The sequence below is a fragment of the Spinacia oleracea genome, chromosome 5, assembly GCF_020520425.1.
Source record: "Spinacia oleracea cultivar Varoflay chromosome 5, BTI_SOV_V1, whole genome shotgun sequence".
NCBI classification, from domain to species: Eukaryota; Viridiplantae; Streptophyta; class Magnoliopsida; order Caryophyllales; family Amaranthaceae; genus Spinacia; species Spinacia oleracea.
The window spans coordinates 17107298-17120709 of NC_079491.1; positions in this window are offsets into that span (position 1 = coordinate 17107298).

Sequence of the window (13412 nt, forward strand, 5' to 3'; positions counted from 1 at the left end):
TGAGATGAAAAAGCTCAAAACAGAACTTGACAATGCCTTCACTGTGAAGGATCTTGGAGAGATGAGATATTTTCTTGGGATAGAAGTTTCAAGAAGTCCAAAAGGAACCATGTTAAATCAAAGAAAGTTCATTCTTGACATACTGAAATCAACAGGGACTGAGGACTGTAAACCTGCAAAGTTCCCCTTTCCCAAAGGGATCAAATTATCAGTTGATCAAGGTGAACTACTAGAAGATCCTGAAATATATAGAAGAATCATTGGAAGGTTGTTGTACTTGAATCTGACAAGACCTGATATTTCCTATAGTGTGCAGCAGTTGAGTCAGTTTATGTGTGAGCCAAGAAAACCACACTTGCAGGCTGCTATCCATGTGGTAAAGTACTTGGCTGGTACAATTGATTGGGGTTTATACTACCCTGCTGATTCTGAAGTAAAGCTAAGCTCATTCTGTGATTCAGATTGGGGAAACTGTGCCTTTAGTTCAAGATCTCTCACTGGATACTGTGTTTTCTTAGGAAAATCACTAGTGTCTTGGAAAACAAAGAAGCAAAAGACTGTGTCAAAGTCATCAACAGAAGCAGAATATAGATGTATGTCACAAACAACAAGTGAGATTGTTTGGTTGAATGGGGTACTAGAAGACCTGGGGTTCACTGTACCTAAGCCTATTGATTTATTCTGTGACAACAAGTCAGCAATTCATCTTGCACATAACCCTGTTTTCCATGAAAGAACAAAACACTTGAATGTGGATTGTCATTATGTGAGAGATCACATCCTGGATGGGCTGCTAAACGTTCTTCATGTTCGATCCTTTCTCCAGTTAGCTGACTTAATGACTAAGTCTCTCAGTGAGCAACAGCATAATCATCTCTCTTTCAAGTTGGGCATCACTCCCTCAGCTCCAACTTGAGGGGGGTGTATTGAGAATATCATGCTATTTATAGTAAATTCTACACCTAGGATAGTCACATGCATATGTTTTCTGGTTTGTTCTTTTACTCTTCCTAGGTAGTCTGTTTTGTAGTGATCCTAGGTGGATCTTGCCAGCTTTGTTTTGGCCTTGTAATACCCCGAAATTTTAAACTCGATTTATTAAAATTAAAAATATTTATCAACTTAATTTCGTTTTAATTAAATTACGAATAATCGAATTTCGTTTTTACGAATTATTTTAAACGATAAATTTATAAACCGAATTATTTATTTTCGTTAACGATAATTTATTTATTTTTAAGGAATTATTTTAATTAAACATTTTATTCCAAATTCTGAATTTTTGCCAAATATTGTGGATTTAAAAAAAAAAAAAAAAAAAAAAAAAAAAAAAAAAAAAAAAAAAAAAAAAAAAAGAAAAAAAAAAATCCATTTTTGCTTTACTGCCTTGCTTCCCACGCATATCCCACCTTCCCTCAAATCAGTCCCCATACATTTTCTTGAGCCCCAAGGCCTTCCTCTTCTAGAATCCTTCACAAAACTTACAAATTTCTTTCAATTTCTGATCAATTTCATTACCAAAAATCAATTCACAAAACTGAGAAAAAAATCATCCCCTTGTTCTTCCTTAATTCGAACCACCACCGCAAACACCACTGCAACCACCAGCCACCACTACTGCCACCTCCGTCCAACCACCACCTTGACCACCGTCTCCCTCCAGCACCACCGCACACCCACCGTACCTCCCCCTGCTCTCTCTCCTCCCTTCGCGACGCCCTGCCCCTCCCCTGTTCCTGCTCCTTTCTCCAACTCGCAGCACCACCCCCATCGCACTCCACCACCGCCCACCATCACCAACCCACACACCAACCTCCGCCGCCACACAAACCCCCGGTGCTCCGCCCAAAAATCGCCAGAACTCTCCCTCACAACCCCTCCCCTGCTTCCCCTTCATTTTCGCACTCCCTCCTTCTCTCGCTTGTACCACCACCGCAAACCACCGCCCTCACCGTCGCCTTCCGGCGCTGCATCGCCCAGCCAGACGCCTCACCCCCCTTCCCTCCTTCCTCCTCGTGCCCTCCTTGCTCCGTTTCCCCTGTTTTCGGCCCCTTTCCCCTTCCCCTGCTCGTGTGTTTCGTTCCCAGAAAATCCAAAACAAGGTTTTTATTTTAAAACTTTGATTTTATTCTCCTTAAAACCCAAATTTAAGAATCGGGCCATTTCAAATTGGGCCTTGGTGAGTTGGAAACTGAATTGTTATCTTCAGATTTCTTAATTACTAATTTTCATGTTTTAACAAAATTTTATAATCTAATTAGTTATTAATAAATCGTTATTATCTTTCAGGTTTAATTATCGATTTTAATAAAGTAAATTACTAGCTTATTTAACAAAAATAGAATTTAAATAATATTCATGAAAAACGATTTATGAATTAATTATATATATATATTTCGATTGAAATTCCGATTAATAATATTTTCGAAAAGTATATTTTCATTAAAATTCATTATTTATAAAATACGTTACTTATAGAATTTATTAGTTATAAAGTATTGATTTTAAATTATTTATCGATCTAGTACTAATTCAATTGTTTACTATTTAAAGAAATTGGACTCGGAGCTCAGGACGAACGAACCAACGAAAACCCTTAGCAAATCGCGGAAGTGAGGTAACGGCTATTGCTAGTACCCGCAATTCCCTTATAAATGTGATTATGAAATTACAACGTATGATTGATTTATTAAATGAATGTTTTGACATGTTTTATGAATTGCGGGAAATGAAATATGATTTTATTGAATAATTTATTATAATATGATTTGATGGAATTATTCCTTATTTTATGATTGATTATAAAATGCTATGATGATTGATTGAATTTCTTATAAAATGCTGTTTTTAAGAAACCAGGAAAGAAAGGATGTTTGATCTTATGATCCAAAGGAATTATGTTACTTCAACTGAAGTAAAAAGACTAAAATGTAAAATTAAACGAAACATGATAAATGAAAGTGAAATTCCTAGTCCGTTGGGCAGTATATGTTCACAGGTTACGATTCTCGGTCATGCATGTACCCATGGGGCATCCGCCCATTGAGCCAAGGCTCTCATGTTTTCGGGCCAAGGCCCCATGTTTATGGACAGCGGTCCATCGTGGAAGACGTTCCACCATGTCATACTTGCCACGACTAGCATGTGCACCCTAAAGTTGAAAATGAATTAAATAAAGGACTTTATAAATTGTTTTACATTATTCTATTCTCCCTGTGTTATTAAATAAAATGAATTGAAATGAATTTATGTTGCTAGAATAGTTCGTTACTGAGTCTTCGGCTCACCGTTTTGTTTTCCATTTTAGGTACTGCGGGGATCGATGGAAACGAGTAGAGGCGAGGAGTTTCACTTTAATATTATCCACCTAGTTTATATTTACGGTTCTAATAGTTTAATAAAGTTTTAATTAAAGACTTTAGTAAGTCATGTACTTTCATTTTGGTAATATAAAAGATTATATATATTGTTTTGGAGTGTTTAAAGGCTTATGATTGATGTTTGCCTTGTAATTTCCGAAAAGGAAGTTACGGCAGGTAATGTCCCGACCAATTAGGTTAATTCCGCTGCTAATTATGTGTTAATTATTGAATTAGAGGTCGGGGCGTTACAGTTTGGTATCAAGAGCAAAGGTTCTGGACCATAAGTGCTAAACCTTACGGGTTTTCGCACGAATAGAATTCATTAGGCTTTAAGTAAAGAATTTTAAGGAATGAGTTAAAAAGAATGTTCTAAAATCTTGCTAAGTTAAAATGAATATGAGTGTGAGTGTAGGAACGGGATCAAAGGGTTTATTTTATATTATTATTTCGCTTCAACCTGATAAGATATGTTATGCAGAATGTCGACCATCGATGCTATCAACGATGTTACCAACGGAGCTCGCAACGAGCATCATGTTCACGATGATAACGACATCACTCATGAAGGGTATGTCCATGTTAATGGCCACGAGGAAAGGATGGAACGATTGGAAAATGTGAGTTCAATGTTGGCAGAATTAGTCCATGATTCTCGGAAAAAGAAAGATGTTAGTGGAAACGAGAGCGCAACGATGTTCAAGAACTTTTCGTCACTCAACCCACCATCCTATGATGGCAAGCCTGATCCAGTTGAGTTCGAGGATTGGATAAGTCGCATTGATCAGTTGTTTGAAACCCTGCAGTGCCCTGAGAAATGGAGAGTTGATTTCGCAGTGTTCTACCTGTCAGGCCAAGCAGGATTATGGTGGAAAGTTAACAAGGAACGAAAGAATGGGCCTGGATTTGGTTGGAACGAACTACAGAAGTTAATGAGAGACAAGTTTTATCCACCATCCTTGAGGAAACAAAAAGAAGATGAATTTCTACACTTGCAACAAGGAACAATGAGCGTGTTGGAATACGCAAATAAGTTTATGGAGTTGTCAAGGTTTGCACCAGACTTGGTGTCGACAGAGCAGTCCAGGATGAACCGTTTTGAACGAGGTCTGCACCTTAAGTACCAGGATAGGTTGTCCACTCAGAGGTTTACTTCATACCAGGATATGGTTGATATTGCAGCTAATGTGGAGCGAGTGGTACTACTTCGAGAAGCGAAGAATGTTGGGTATAAAAGGAGAAATGATAACCAAAGCCAAGGAGGAGCAAAGAAGCCCAACCAAAGTTACCAGGGAAATCAAAGGAGGAATGATGGTAATCAAGGAAATAATAGGGGACAAGGATTTCAAGGAAGGAACAATCGGTCGCAAGGATGTGCCAAATGTGGAAAAAGGAGTCATGTGGAGAGTGAATGTCGTGTTGGCACGAATGCTTGCTATCGATGTGGAAGCCATGATCATTACGTCAGAGATTGCCCAAATCAAGTGACGCCAACCATGAGAGGACCAGTTTCAACTAACAACGATCGTGGTCGGAACAACAATGTAGGAGGTTCAAACCGCAACCCACCTCGACCACCGCCAACTGGAAGAGTTTTTGTGATGAGACAAGATGAAGCAGATGAGGATGATAATGTTATCACCGGTACCTTTTCTATCCATTCGTTACCTGCCCATGTTCTTTTTGATTCTGGAGCTTCACATTCCTTTATTTCACCATTGTTTGCTAAATGTTTAAGTTTGAAACCATGTTGTGACTTTCATGCTATGAGTGTTTCCCTTCCTAGTGGAGAAATAGTGAAATGTAGAACCATGTATAGAGATTGTCCCATTGTAATAGAAAAAGTAGAGTTTCTAGCAGACTTAGTAGCCTTTGACCTATCTGAATTTGATGTAATCTTGGGAATGAATTGGTTGTCTAAGTATGAAGCTAACCTTAATTGTTCGAGGCAGAGTGTGACCCTTAGAACACCAAGTGGAGATAGAGTTTCATTCCATAAGTTAGTAAGAAAACCAACGATTCAAATTGTCCATGCTTTGAGAGCACGTAAAATGATTGAGAGTGGGTTATCTGGTTACCTATGTAGTGTTGTTGACCTAAATACCCCTGTACCTTCCATTACTGACATACCTGTTGTTTGTGAATACCCACATGTTTTTCCAGAAGAAATACCTAGTATGCCCCCACCAAGAGAATTAGATTTCAGCATTGAATTAATTCCAGGATCTACCCCTATTTCTAAGGCACCATATAGAATGGCACCAGCTGAGTTACAAGAATTAAAGAAACAATTAGATGAGTTACTTGAAAAAGGATATGTTCGACCTAGTGTTTCACCTTGGGGAGCCCCTGTCTTATTTGTGAAGAAAAAGGACGGAACTATGAGGTTATGCATAGATTATCGAGAGTTAAACAAGATTACCATTAAGAATAAGTATCCTTTACCCCGTATTGATGATTTGTTTGACCAACTTCGAGGTGCAAAAGTGTTTTCTAAGATTGATTTGAGGTCAGGTTACCATCAACTTCGAATTAAACCTGAGGATATTCCAAAGACAGCCTTTAGAACTAGATATGGTCACTATGAGTTTGTTGTGATGCCTTTTGGGTTAACCAATGCGCCCGCTGTATTTATGGATTTAATGAACCGTATTTTTAAACCATACCTTGATAAGTTTGTGGTCGTTTTCATTGATGATATTTTGGTATATTCTAAGAGTAATGAGGAACACGAGGAGCACCTGAGAAAAGTGTTAGATATGTTGATTGAAAACCAGTTATATGCTAAGTTGTCGAAATGTGAATTCTGGCTTAAGGAAATATCATTTTTAGGACATATTATCTCTGAGAAAGGTGTATCTGTTGATCCTGAGAAAATAAAAGCAATTGTGGAATGGTCTAGACCAACTAATGTACCAGAAGTACGGAGTTTTATGGGTTTAGCTGGATACTATCGAAGATTCGTTCAAGATTTTTCTAAGGTTGCCTTGCCCATAACTCGATTAGTTAGAAAGAATACCAAATTTGTGTGGAATGATGATTGTGAATGTGCATTTCAAGAACTTAAGAAACGTCTTACCACTGCCCCTATTCTTACCCTTCCATCTGGAACTGACGGATTTGTAATCTATAGTGATGCTTCCAAGAATGGGTTAGGATGTGTCTTGATGAAAAACGGAAAAGTTATAGCTTATGCTTCACGCCAACTCAAAGTCCATGAACAAAATTACCCTACCCATGACCTCGAACTTGCAGCTGTTGTTTTCGCCCTTAAGATTTGGAGACATTATTTGTATGGAGTTTCGTGTCAAATTTTCACCGACCATAAGAGTCTTAAGTACATTTTCACCCAAAAAGAACTCAACATGAGACAACGTAGGTGGCTAGAACTTCTTAAAGATTATGACCTTGATATTCAATACCATCCCGGAAAGGCTAACGTTGTTGCGGATGCATTAAGTCGAAAGTCTCACTTAAATTCTATCCTAACTTTCTCCCGAGTCAACCAAGATGATCTACAAAAGATGGAAATTGAGTTTATCAAAGGAGATGCTTGCTTGAATGTGTTGGTAATGAAACCAACTTTGATTGATGAGATTAAGGAAGCGCAATGTAAGGACTTGCAATTAGAAAGAATAAGGAGCGAAGTGGAAAACGGGAAGTCACCTGGTTTTGTCATTCAAGAAGATGGCACGTTAAGGTTTCAGGGAAGATTATGTGTGCCTAATGATGAGAAGTTGAAAAAGAGAATTTTAGAAGAAGCTCATAGTTCACCATACTCGATTCACCCTGGAGGAAATAAAATGTATAAGGATTTAAGGCAAGTGTATTGGTGGAGCAACATGAAGCAAGAAGTGGCAGAGTATGTGGCTAAATGTTTGACGTGTCAGAGAATCAAGATCGAGCACCAAAGACCAGCAGGGTTGTTGCAACCTCTGGATGTGCCCGAATGGAAATGGGATTCAGTTTCAATGGATTTTATTATAGGTTTACCAAGATCAACCAAGGGAATGAATGCTATTTGGGTCATTGTTGATCGATTAACAAAGTCAGCGCATTTCTTAGCAATGAAGAGCAATTCGAGTTTAGATCAACTTGCTGAACTATATGTGAACACTATTGTGCGATTGCATGGAGTGCCTAGTTCGATTGTTTCTGATCGTGATACAAGATATCAATCAACCTATTGGAAGGAATTGCAGAAAGCTCTTGGGACGAAACTTAACTTCAGTACTGCATTTCACCCAACGACTGATGGACAAACAGAACGCACTAACCAAATTGTTGAGGATATGTTGAGAGCATGTGTTTTAGATTTTCAAGGAACTTGGGAAAAGTTTCTACCTATGGTTGAATTTTCGTACAACAACAGTTATCAGGCCACCATTGGTATGGCACCTTACGAAGCACTTTATGGAAGGAAATGTCGAACACCATTATGTTGGAGTGATATCGATGAAGCACGTGTTATAGGACCAGAAATGATTCAAGAAACTACTGACAAGATTCGTTTAATCCAATCAAGAATGATGGCAGCGCAAAGTAGGCAAAAGAGTTATGCGGACCAACGAAGAAGACCACTAGAGTTTGAGGTTGGAGATCACGTGTTCTTGAAAATTTCGCCAACAAAAGGAATAATGAGATTTGGTCAAACAGGAAAGTTGAGCCCAAGATACATCGGGCCATATGAGATACTAGAAAGAGTAGGTGCAGTAGCATACCGACTAGCTTTACCAACCGACTTGGAAAAGGTGCATAATGTATTCCACGTGTCGATGTTAAGAAAATATGTTCCTGATCCTAGCCATGTGATTACGCACGAACCCTTGATGTTGCGAAACGATTTGACTTACGAGGAGAAACCAATCGAAATTCTAGAACGAAGAGAGAAACGACTTAGAAGCAAAGTAATTCCAATGGTTAAAGTCTTGTGGGCCAATCACTTGACATCTGAAGCTACATGGGAAGTCGAAGCGCAAATGAGAGCTAAATATCCCCAGTTATTCGTTTAGAAACGATAAGATGTATGAATTCTAATATGCTTTTTGAATGATTATGTTATAATGTTATTCCGCCATGTTTGTCTAGCGAATAGAACGAATAAGTATGAATTGTATGATTTCTATGAATGGCTAGTCCGACTGAGCTCCAGTTTTGAGGACGAAACTCTTTCTAAGGGGGTAAGGATGTAATACCCCGAAATTTTAAACTCGATTTATTAAAATTAAAAATATTTATCAACTTAATTTCGTTTTAATTAAATTACGAATAATCGAATTTCGTTTTTACGAATTATTTTAAACGATAAATTTATAAACCGAATTATTTATTTTCGTTAACGATAATTTATTTATTTTTAAGGAATTATTTTAATTAAACATTTTATTCCAAATTCTGAATTTTTGCCAAATATTGTGGATTTAAAAAAAAAAAAAAAAAAAAAAAAAAAAAAAAAAAAAAAAAAAGAAAAAAAAAGAAAAAAAAAATCCATTTTTGCTTTACTGCCTTGCTTCCCACGCATATCCCACCTTCCCTCAAATCAGTCCCCATACATTTTCTTGAGCCCCAAGGCCTTCCTCTTCTAGAATCCTTCACAAAACTTACAAATTTCTTTCAATTTCTGATCAATTTCATTACCAAAAATCAATTCACAAAACTGAGAAAAAAATCATCCCCTTGTTCTTCCTTAATTCGAACCACCACCGCAAACACCACTGCAACCACCAGCCACCACTACTGCCACCTCCGTCCAACCACCACCTTGACCACCGTCTCCCTCCAGCACCACCGCACACCCACCGTACCTCCCCATGCTCTCTCTCCTCCCTTCGCGACGCCCTGCCCCTCCCCTGTTCCTGCTCCTTTCTCCAACTCGCAGCACCACCCCCATCGCACTCCACCACCGCCCACCATCACCAACCCACACACCAACCTCCGCCGCCACACAAACCCCCGGTGCTCCGCCCAAAAATCGCCAGAACTCTCCCTCACAACCCCTCCCCTGCTTCCCCTTCATTTTCGCACTCCCTCCTTCTCTCGCTTGTACCACCACCGCAAACCACCGCCCTCACCGTCGCCTTCCGGCGCTGCATCGCCCAGCCAGACGCCTCACCCCCCTTCCCTCCTTCCTCCTCGTGCCCTCCTTGCTCCGTTTCCCCTGTTTTCGGCCCCTTTCCCCTTCCCCTGCTCGTGTGTTTCGTTCCCAGAAAATCCAAAACAAGGTTTTTATTTTAAAACTTTGATTTTATTCTCCTTAAAACCCAAATTTAAGAATCGGGCCATTTCAAATTGGGCCTTGGTGAGTTGGAAACTGAATTGTTATCTTCAGATTTCTTAATTACTAATTTTCATGTTTTAACAAAATTTTATAATCTAATTAGTTATTAATAAATCGTTATTATCTTTCAGGTTTAATTATCGATTTTAATAAAGTAAATTACTAGCTTATTTAACAAAAATAGAATTTAAATAATATTCATGAAAAACGATTTATGAATTAATTATATATATATATTTCGATTGAAATTCCGATTAATAATATTTTCGAAAAGTATATTTTCATTAAAATTCATTATTTATAAAATACGTTACTTATAGAATTTATTAGTTATAAAGTATTGATTTTAAATTATTTATCGATCTAGTACTAATTCAATTGTTTACTATTTAAAGAAATTGGACTCGGAGCTCAGGACGAACGAACCAACGAAAACCCTTAGCAAATCGCGGAAGTGAGGTAACGGCTATTGCTAGTACCCGCAATTCCCTTATAAATGTGATTATGAAATTACAACGTATGATTGATTTATTAAATGAATGTTTTGACATGTTTTATGAATTGCGGGAAATGAAATATGATTTTATTGAATAATTTATTATAATATGATTTGATGGAATTATTCCTTATTTTATGATTGATTATAAAATGCTATGATGATTGATTGAATTTCTTATAAAATGCTGTTTTTAAGAAACCAGGAAAGAAAGGATGTTTGATCTTATGATCCAAAGGAATTATGTTACTTCAACTGAAGTAAAAAGACTAAAATGTAAAATTAAACGAAACATGATAAATGAAAGTGAAATTCCTAGTCCGTTGGGCAGTATATGTTCACAGGTTACGATTCTCGGTCATGCATGTACCCATGGGGCATCCGCCCATTGAGCCAAGGCTCTCATGTTTTCGGGCCAAGGCCTCATGTTTATGGACAGCGGTCCATCGTGGAAGACGTTCCACCATGTCATACTTGCCACGACTAGCATGTGCACCCTAAAGTTGAAAATGAATTAAATAAAGGACTTTATAAATTGTTTTACATTATTCTATTCTCCCTGTGTTATTAAATAAAATGAATTGAAATGAATTTATGTTGCTAGAATAGTTCGTTACTGAGTCTTCGGCTCACCGTTTTGTTTTCCATTTTAGGTACTGCGGGGATCGATGGAAACGAGTAGAGGCGAGGAGTTTCACTTTAATATTATCCACCTAGTTTATATTTACGGTTCTAATAGTTTAATAAAGTTTTAATTAAAGACTTTAGTAAGTCATGTACTTTCATTTTGGTAATATAAAAGATTATATATATTGTTTTGGAGTGTTTAAAGGCTTATGATTGATGTTTGCCTTGTAATTTCCGAAAAGGAAGTTACGGCAGGTAATGTCCCGACCAATTAGGTTAATTCCGCTGCTAATTATGTGTTAATTATTGAATTAGAGGTCGGGGCGTTACAGGCCTCTTGTACACATGTAATTTAGGGTTGTGCATAGAGCTTTGTATATAAGGTGAAGGCAGGCCTTTTGTGCCGTTTTGAGACCTCACAAAATATAGAAATACAAAACACAAAACACCAGAAATTCTGGTGAAGAAACCACTGCATTTTAGCAGCAAAACTCTTTGAATCTTTCTTCATTTTCCCTACATATAAATTATCGAAAATTATCAAAAACAAGTTTGTAATTAGTGTAAAAGTCATAACGTTGAAATACTATTGAAATATTGTCATGTAAAAGTAAATTAAGTTCTCTTGACTATGAAACAATAATATTTAGTAAGAAGCCCCTTAAAAAAAATTCAGTACGAATAAGTTTAGTAAAAAATTAAAAGAAATATTTTAAGTTTAGGTAAAATAAGTTAGGTTCTGTATAAAAATAAAAAATAAATTTAAAAAATTGATTTGTGAATTTCAATAAATTCAACGAACAAATACAATAAAAATCGATAAAAATAATTTAAGGTCAGCAAAAATAAGATGAAGAAAAATAATGTACTACTGTACAACGTGTCACAAATTCGAATGCTCCATCCCATTTGTAATTTTGTGTTGTCCTTATAGCTCATTTGCACCAATTAAAAAAATAAATTGCACAAGTATAGAAAATAAATATCATGGTCAACTTTCATAATTAATTATGATTATTTATCATTAAATAATATTGATTTAGTTAGGAATGAAATTATATTGATTTTCACAATTACTTCCTGACAAGAAAATATCTTCTAAAAACGGAAAGAATAATTTCCTCTTGGTATCAAATAAAACATTTCCTAAGAATAATAATTTGTGATCATGACTTTAATCAAACGTACACTTTCCTTATTTAATTTATGACACAAATACACATATTTTATGTACTATATATATATATAAGAATTCTCTATGTCTGTTAATATAATTTCATTAGGGCTCAAAAATATTCAGAAGGAAGACATGGGAAAAGTTAGTGTAATCTTGTGCATGATGTTCCTAGCTGCCCTTCTTCTTTTTCCAGGTTAGTAATATAATGTTCACCGATTCTTAAATGGACTTAGTCCACACTAAATTTATTGTGGGTCATTTCTTAAAATAAAGTCAACAACTTATTCCTAATTTATTTTGGCATTTTATTAGGATTATTATGAAAAATATATCAAATTAGTATCGTTCATACATGTTGTACTCGAATCATGTGATTTTAAGTCACAATTTGTTTTAAAAAACATTGGGTTACTATGCTTCAAAAAATGGTTACTATGTCTGGTGTTAAATTTATTATAGTTACTATATGAATATGAATGATAAAAGTCATTATTAGTGTAAAAAGGGTGCTAGAGAAAATTATTCATTTTGGGTCCACACTAATATTATCGTGGACCAGGTCCACACAAGAATAATCCATGTCTATAATGTCTTACACTACATCTATATTTGTAAAATATTTATTTTTGATACTTTTCAAGTGAACTTTCTTAAACTTTAATTTATCCCTATATAGTTTTTTATTTCGGGAGTTCGGGAATCAGATAACTGTTTTCATCTTTACTTTGTTTTTCCTTGTAAAATGCATGTTTTTTTGGAAAACTATTTTGTAATTTTTTTTTTTTTAAATGTTTTAAAACATGAACGATTTTCCGTAAAACCAAACATAACATTCGTGTAAATAGACAATTACATTGTTGATGCAACACGGTTTTTGGCTAGAACACGTTATTTACTTATTAATGTTACATTATTTTTTTGCAGTTGATGGATCACTGAAAGGCAGCCGTAGAGAGTTACGTTTTGAGAATTTAGTAGAAGTGAAGTGTTGTTTTGACAACCACATCGGAGAATGTATCCCTGGAGGTGAAAGTGAAGAAAACTGTAACCAATTGTGTATTCAAAACAGTTGTTCTAAAGGAGGGCGTTGCAAAGTCTTCCAAACTGCTCCACCAAACCACTATTGTCATTGCTATTGTTAAATCTTTAGTGAAATTGTTTCACAATTTCAGGAAGTAGAAAGTTTTATTCAATAATTATTGTTTGTATTTTTTATAGTACGACTTATTTATGAAAAAACATCTCTTTCTATGTTATGCACGTACTACCATAATCGTGTAAGTTCATCACAAGCAACGAGATGTTTAAGAAACTAGATGATTGAGTTTAGTTTTACTCCGTTTGCCCCTAGTTTTTTGTTTTTTATGTATTCAGTTTAGAGTGTCTCATTTTGTTCTTTATATTGAGAATCTTTCATTTTATATTATCACATAAATGCGTTACTATTCTGTCAGAAGTTGTGCCCAAATATTATTT